The sequence below is a fragment of the Crinia signifera genome, chromosome 8, assembly GCF_055691185.1.
Source record: "Crinia signifera chromosome 8, ASM5569118v1, whole genome shotgun sequence".
Lineage (NCBI taxonomy): Eukaryota > Metazoa > Chordata > Amphibia > Anura > Myobatrachidae > Crinia > Crinia signifera.
The window spans coordinates 114,460,053-114,468,723 of NC_139224.1; the positions used below are offsets into that span (position 1 = coordinate 114,460,053).

At 44.1% G+C, this 8,671-nt stretch overlaps 1 long non-coding RNA gene across 1 annotated transcript in view; it reads left to right on the forward strand.

The window, feature by feature from the left end:
- The window catches only part of LOC146027074 (uncharacterized), a 74,999-nt gene extending 69,368 nt beyond the window's left edge, over positions 1 to 5,631 (forward strand). The window contains exon 3 of the long non-coding RNA XR_014454652.1: positions 4,439 to 5,631. This is a non-coding gene — a long non-coding RNA (uncharacterized LOC146027074). The remainder of the gene's footprint in view (positions 1 to 4,438) is intronic.
- Positions 5,632 to 8,671: the final 3,040 nt, after the last annotated feature.

Sequence of the window (8,671 nt, forward strand, 5' to 3'; positions counted from 1 at the left end):
ATAGTGCTGGTGAATACTTGAAAAAAGATGAATATACAGTAAGAAACAAGGTAAATACTTGAGATGACATAGTAGACTGTGGCTGAAGAGTAATAGACTGTGGCTTTGAGGCTGAAGAAATGAAGACAGTGACTTTAACGCTGAGGAAGACTGTGGCTTTAAATATGAAGAATTGTAGACTGTGGCTTTAAATATGAATAATTGTAGACTGTGGCTTTAATGCTGAGGAAATAAAGACTGTGGCTTTAACGCTGAAGTACTGAAGACTGTGGCTTTAATTCTGAAGAACTGAAGACTGTGGCTTTAACACTGAAGAAATTAAGACTGTAGAAAAGGACACTGTGGTTTGAAGACTGTTGAAACCAGAACTGTGGCTTGAAGACTGTGGCTTGAAGACTAGAAAAAAGTCAGTGGCTTTGAAGACTGTAGAAACAATAATGCGGCTTTAAGGCTGTAGAGGGATACTGTGGCTTTAAGGCTGTAGAGGGATACTGTGGCTTTAAGGCTGTAGAAGGACACTGCAGCTATAACCGGAAAATGACCAGAGGACTGGACCGGAGACACTGGAGGAAGACAGCCGACTGTGGGGTTAAGCAGGCAGTTGAGCATGGACACAGACAGGGGCAGGAGCAGGCAAGTCCTGCAGACTGGAAGGCACTGGAAACCTGGAAGCTCACACAGCATCAGAGATGATAAGCGTTAATGCACAAGCAATGATTGCTATTTAGAAATGGAAACTTAAATCCCTTGGGTTGCAATGATTGGACAGCAAGGCAAATTGGAATTGTAAAAACTAGAACAGATTCTGAATGGGGCAATCAGTGTGAATCAGGACACTTGCATGGTTTCACACAGCAGGTTACTAAGGAGTTAATGGCTGCAGTAGATCTGACACAGCTAGGAATTTCACAGGCGTTAATTAGTAGTACTGCACTGTCTCTCAGGGAAGCATGATTGCAGTTTGGCTGCAGCAGGCTGGTATACTAAAGAAAACAAAAAGATAACCAGCTCTGGCTTTGCTTCTCAAATAATTCAAAGGATGCCGGTTTCTTAGAAATGTTAAAATAGGTGATGACCCTTTGGGACACTTGTGGACTCCTATATCCAGGATAGTATAGATGACTGGAAGGGATGTCTCTATTTGGAGCAGCAATATATTACCAGGTAGCTGGTTCCAGATGCTTGGTGCAACATTGGATAAGTGATTCTGGTTGCTTGTTCGGTAGACTTGGGTGGAATAATGATGATCACTGCAGGTCCAATCTTTGAGCTGTAAAAGATTTTATATGACCAGGTAGAGGTAGTAAGTCCCATATCCAGTGTTATATGAATAAAAATTTGTAATCCTCATCAGTCTAGTAGTGTCAGGGTAAAAGAGTTCTGAGAAGCTCTATGCGTTTCACTGGAATACTAAAGAACATAGAAACCGAAGAGTAGACATGACAGGTCAGGTACACAGGATATAAGCAGATTTATGACACCAACGTCCTCCTCATCGCCAGTTACACCAATATTCTCCTCATCCTTGTGTACTTCTACAGTGACATCCTCAATCTCAATTTCAGCAACTGGGCTAGGGATGCTTCTTCCAGCACTTTCAGAGGGTGTGCAAATGTTGGACAGAGCCTCCTATTCCCATACATTGTTTGAAAGGTCTAGACCAGGCATGTCCAACGTTGGCCCTCCAGATGTTGTGAAACTACACATCCCAGCATGCTTTGCCACAGTTTTGCTATTATAGTATGCTAAAACTATAGCAAAGCATGCTGGGAAGTGTAGTTTCACAATATCTGGAGGGCCAACGTTGGACATGCCTGGTCTAGACGTTGCGACTATCGACACACTTGGTCTCTCCTTGGAGATTTGTGATATCTCTGAATGCACAGTTGTTTCCTGAGCTTTAACAAGCTTTATTTTTATACATTTTTGAGAGAGGAGGGAATCCATCTCCATGAAAACCACCAGTCATGAACATAGGCTACGCTCTTTCCTTGCAACTTTGTGTCATGCTAAGACAATTATTATTATTACATTTTGTGTTTTTTATAGTAAAATTTAGCTTTTTTGGATTTTACATGACCTCTACGACATTGTGCGCAGCCTATTTTCTTAGGTGGTGCACCATTGGAGGGGCGTGTCCATCACCGCCTACTGGGCGTGTCCATCATGACCTAATGGGCATAAATGCAAAATAAATAGGTGCGCACACCTATGAGCTATGAGCAGGGGCGGACTAAAAGTGGCCCTGGAATATTTCTGGAAGTGGCCTCATGTCAATAATGGGTGGAGCCAACATAACAGTAGGCGGGATTACCACATCACTATACTTTGACAGGCAAAACTAAAGCATCAATAGTGTCTGAATATCAGATTGATTAATATTAACTCCTCCGCTCTGAAAAAAGGGGGTGGGGCCACTCAAAAGGGGGCGTGATCTTGAGTGTAGTGTACCACACCCTATACCACTTCTACACATTATGCAACAAAATAGTAGACCCCATTATACCCGCCACTTACACATGATGCAACACAGATTGAGCCAAAATTCACATAATGCTACACAGATTACGCCAATACTGTATTCACAACATGCTCCATAAATAGGGACATTGCGTCAAAAATGACACATTAATTACACATTAAGCCACACATCATAATGTCCATTAGGTATAATGCCAAACACCATAATGCCAATTACAAATTATGCTACATAAGTGCTGCTTACCTTCATGCTCGTTGCCAGGGGTTCCATGCTCATTGTCATGTGGGATTCCATGCTCATTGCCATGTGGGAATTTTTTTTGTGTGTCCAATGATGCTTATGCAGAAAGGAATAGTGGGTCCTGGACTCCTGGTGAGTGTGTGTGCGGTGCGGGGGTGGGCGCACTGGCACCCAGTATTGGTGCAGCATAGCGGGCACAGGGGCTGAGAATGGATGGATTGCTGGATCAGTGCTGTTAGCAGTGAATAGCTGGAGTAGCCACAAGTGCCCCTTTGTTCCCTGCTGCTGCAGGTGGGTGGCTTATAGCTAAACATTATCTTTCCCCCGCAGAGATGTCTGGCTCCATTAGAGGCTGCACAGTGCAATGCCCCAGCAGGTGCCACATTATAATGGTTCATATGATCGCCTATATGGTGCACAGGCAGCATTGCTACGGTCTGCTCATTATAATAAGGTGTGGTGTAGGATGTAGGGGATATGGGGAGGTGTAGTGTCTTCACAGCCGGGCAGAGAGCAGAGAGCTGCCCGGCTGTATTGTCAGGACACTGCAGCAGCCCTAGCCAATCGGAGCTCGCTTGCGGTCCGACAGCCAATCAGGTGTCTCCTGATTGGCTTCCAGACCGCGAACGAGGTCCGATTGGCTTGCGGACCCAGCAGGCTGCTGCAGGAGCGCAAGATTTAAACTAGCCACCGGGAGTCGGGACCTAGGGCTGCTGCAGTGTCCTGACAATACAGCCGGGCAGCTCTCTGCTCTTTGCCCGGCTGTAAACTGTTTCCGGCGGCGGGCGGGAGGTAAAGTAAAAAAAAAAATAAGTGTCAGAAATGACCGGGGGGGACCTTTAACCCTGCGCCCCCACAACCTCCACACCCCTAACTCCCCACACACTGTGCCCCTTACACCCCTCACTCCCCACACCCTGCCCTCCACACCTCTCACTCCTCACCTCCTGCACCTCCACACCCCTCACTCCCCACACCCTGCACCCCTATACTCTGCACCCGCACAATATACTGCACATATATGTGCTAGAACTAGGTTCCTCTGTGGGGATACCTCCCTTTCTTCTTTTTAAAAAAAAAAACTTTTTGTGTCTGGCCAGACAAATAAAACAGAGAGCTCATGCCTCTGTCTTTTTTTATAGTGGACAGATCACCATTCATCCACTTTCCAGGGGGACAATATAAAGCTTGAAAAACAGCAATATCGTTTACCACCTATCCCCACTGGGACATTTCAAAATCACCCATGTTTTTATTAATATATGTTTTTTATAACATAAATCCTATGCAAATTTATTTTTAATTGTGTATCCTATCACTGGCCAGTGAATATTAGTGTAATAAATATTTCCTTTTGTATATACAATGTTTCCAGCGCGTTCTATGTGATTTTCTCCTTTGTTCTATGCATCTTTGGAAATAGGCATTTCCGTATATAAACGCTGCAGGAACCTGTTGCAGACCTGTACATACATTTGAGTAGTATTTGTCTGCAGCAGCGTATAGCGTTCATACCCAAAAACTATATAACTTTTTAAACATTAGTGTGGTAGTTGGAGTTAGCACCGATATTTTTCTCTTGTTATGAGCATATGACATTGATGGAATTGCACCGTAAGTGTCATGACTAGTGGCAGCAGCTTCAGCACTAGAAGTAGAAAGTGATTTCTGATCTATCACTTTTTTTCGTTCAATTGTTTTTTCTCCATTTCACAGGACAGCACCTCTGTACAGCACTCAGAACAGCACCCCTGTAAAGCACACAGGACAGCACCTCTGTATTTAGATGGCATATAGGACAGCATCCCTGGATTTGTAAAATAAACTGGACAGCACACCTGGATTTATATGGTATATAGGATAGAACCCCTGGATTTGTACAGAACACATGACATCTTCCCTGGATTTTTATAGCACACAGGACAGCACCCCTGTATATAGTAATGGCACTTAGGACAGCACCCCTGTATATAGTAATGGCACTTAGGACAGCACCCCTGGATTTGTACAGCACACAGGACAGAACCCCTGTACAGCTCACGAGACAGCACCTCTGAATTTGTATGGCACAAAGGACAGCATCCCTGTATTTATATGGCATGCAGTATAGCACCCCTGGACTTACAGTATATGGTACACAGGACACCATCCCTGGATTTTTATGGCACACAGGACAGCACCCCTGTATTTATATGGCACTAAGGACAGCACCCCTGTATTTATATGGCACACCTAAGGACAGCCCCCATGGATTTATGTGGCCCACAGGATAACACCACTGAATCTATAAGGCACACAGGACAGCACCCCTGAATTTGCATAGCACAAAGGACAGCACCCCCGGATTTGAATGACACACAGGACAGCACCCCCCGATTTATTTGTCACACAGGGAAGCACCTCTGGGTTTGTGCGGCACACAGGACAGCACCCCTGTACAACACAAAGGACAGACCCCCTTTACGGCACACAGAACAGCACCCCTGTACAGCACACAGGACAGCATCCCTGTACAACACGAGCACACCGCCACGCCGCACTACGTCACCCCACTGTACTGCACAGATAGGTCTATCCAGTACACTCTCCAATGCCGGTGTGAAGATGGCGCCGATAAGCAAAGACTTAGATATAGAATCGAAAACCTGCGAGAATCCAACAGTAAGATGATGATGTGTTGCTTGCTCTGTGATCCAAGTCTGGCAGGAAAACCTGAGCCGGACTCGAATTCCGGCTCTGATCTGGAGGTTCAGGGGGTTCAGATTTTGGAGATCCGAACCTGCTCACCCATAATTCCTGTGTATAATTTGTGTTATATTAAATACATTTTACCAAGTGTGTAAATACTGTTCCAGACAAAGGTATTTAAAAATAATTGAAAAAAAGATACCTGTCTGGGACTGGGTACAGAAAGCATCATTATGAATAATTATTTATATCAAAATAAATCAAATTGTTGCTTAGTCTAAACCTGTGCTTCCCAGAAACAGGGCCTGGCAAACACAACGCTAAAGAACAGGGAGGGGGAGGCAGATGGGTAAGAGACAAATGGAGGGAGAGAGAGAGACAGGAGAAAGGAAAAAGAAGGGGAAACAAAGAGGGAAAGGCAGAAAAGAAAGAAAGTGAATGGGAGAGAGAGAGGAAGAGAAGATGGACAGAGAAAAAGTTGAAGAGAGAGATACAGTATATTAAGGTATACGCAATGTAGCTGGTTTCAATGGTGGCTCCTACATTGAAGATTATCATATCCTATTATTAAGGTATCTCCTTAGTACAATGTGTTATTGCAGTTTTTAGAGATTCTTGCTCTAATATTAAATGTGATGAAGAACAGTGGCACACGGTTTGGTTGTGGAATGCATCATATATTTATATAGATATCAGGGGCTGGCTGGCAACTTTTAGCCTAGGGGGCAAGTCCAGAGCACTGGCCCATAATCAGCCAAGTCACCGTCGGAAGGAATGCTTTTGCGCGCCGTAGGCGCGCCGAAAAATTAGGGGCGTGGCCTATCATAAGGGGCGTTGCCTGTACCATGATTGTATTGTGTACCTGCAGATTGCACATTTTAGTGAACCTTGTAATACCCATTACACATAAAGCCACATGCCGTAATGCCAATTACACATTATGCTGAACACCATGATGCCAGTTACACATTACGCCCAACACTGCGATGCTAATTACTCAATACACCGCACACTGTGATGCTATTTACACATTATGCTGCACACCTTGATGCCCATTACACCCCATACTGTGATGGCAATTACCCAATGCTCCCCACACCGTAATGTCCATTACGCCCCATACCATGATGCCCATTACACCGCACAATGTGATGTCCACAGTGCCAGATATGCCCCCACAGTGCAAGATATTCCGCCACAGTACCAAATACACATATGCCCCCACAGTGCCAGACACAAATGCCGCCACAGTGCCAGATATTCTGCCACAGTGCCAAATACGCATATTCCTCCACAGTGCCAGATATGCCCCCAGAGTGCCAGAGACACATATGCCCCCACAGTGCCAGATACACATATGCCCCCACAGTGCCAGATATGCCCCCACAGTGCCAAATACACATATGCCCCACAGTGCCAGATACACATATGCCCCCACAGTGCCAAATACACATATGCCCCCACAGTGCCAGATACACATATGCCCCCACAGTGCCAAATACACATATGCCCCACTGTGCCAGATACACATATGCCCCCACAGTGCCAAATACATATATGCCCCCACAGTGCCAGATACACATATGCCCCCACACAGTGCCAGATATGCCCCCACACAGTGCCAGATATGCCCCCACACAGTGCCACATATGCCCCCACACAGTGCCAGATATGCCCCCACAGTGACAGAAACACATATGCTGGGGTGAGGGAGGGGGGGGGGGGGAAAGCGCTTACCCACTCGCTAGCTGCGGGCCGTGCTGCGGCTGGATCAGCTTCTCCAGCCCTCCTGCGCTGGCCGCGGCTTCCTGAACACGGCCGCGGCTACAGGAAAATGGCCGCCGGCCTCCTGCACTGAGAACATGTCCTCAGTGCAGGGGGCCGGCGGCCATTTTCCTGTAGCCGCGGCCGTGTTCTGTAAGCCGCGGCCAGTGCAGGAGGGCTGGAGAAGCTGATCCAGCCGCAGCACGGCCCGCAGCCAGTGGGTGGGTAAGCGGCCCGGGGGGCATATGGCACTCTGCCCCCCGGCCCAGCCCGCCCCTGATAGATATATATATCTATATATATGTATCTATATATATATATATATATATATATATTATCATGTATTTGATAAATATTAGACACAAGTCCAATAATAAGTTGGCAAAACAGCATTACCCATAAACGTAAACCAACCATTACATTAAGTCATAACCTCAGCTGGTTACCACAAATGTCATGGGACAAGCAGTGCGTGGTCCCAGACTGTGACATGCTAAAGCTGGCAATAATATATATTTATACACATATAAATATCTATTTATCTATCTATACACACACACACACACACACACACACATATATATATATATATATATATATATATATATATATATGCGAAACACAATTGTGGTGTGGCGCCTATATTTTCTAAATTATGTCCATAAATTGAATAATCCACAGTCAAGTGAAGCAAATAAAGAAAGTTTGTCGAATTTCTTGTTTATTAGGATGTTCTTGTTGTCATAGGTAACACGTATACAATAGACCCAACGCGTTTCGTCTAAAATGACTTCATCAGGGGTACATATCAAATATCTACAAATACAAATATTTTGTTTCAATATACATTTTATACATTTAATATATATATATATATATATATATATATAAAATATATACAAGCTTCACTTAAGGACCTTTGAAAGGTTTGAATTTAATAACCTTAGGTAGGGGTAGAAGATTGACCCAATCCAGGAGGTAAGTAAGAAGAGCAGAAGAAGATGGTGGTGAAAAAGTTTATTACTGAACAAACCTTTTGTGAAAAAGAAGTGGAGAAAAACGATAAAAGAAGAATACTCTTATGAGTGAAAATACCTTCGTTAAAGAAATAAGATCTGAAATTCCTCAAGAGATAGTGGACCCTTTTATTTTCAAGTGAATCTTGGGTCTGGAAAATACATATAGTGTATAATACATTGATCTAATGTGTTTGTTGAAATTTAATAAAATCTGAATATAGGACATACTTTGTCTCAAAAGAATTAATGAGTACTCGATGTTCTTATTGTCCAAGGTGTAGATGCATATTTCAACGGGTAAAAAGAAGGGTAACCCTGTAACATAACATTAGTGACCTATTAGTGAACTTTGATGAAAAATTGCTAGTGTTGGTTTTATACGTATTGGATTTAAACATACCTCTAAGGGTTAAAAGACTGGAATTCCTTCCCTGTATAAAGGATCTCCAATATGAGCCTATAGTGTATTTAATTATCA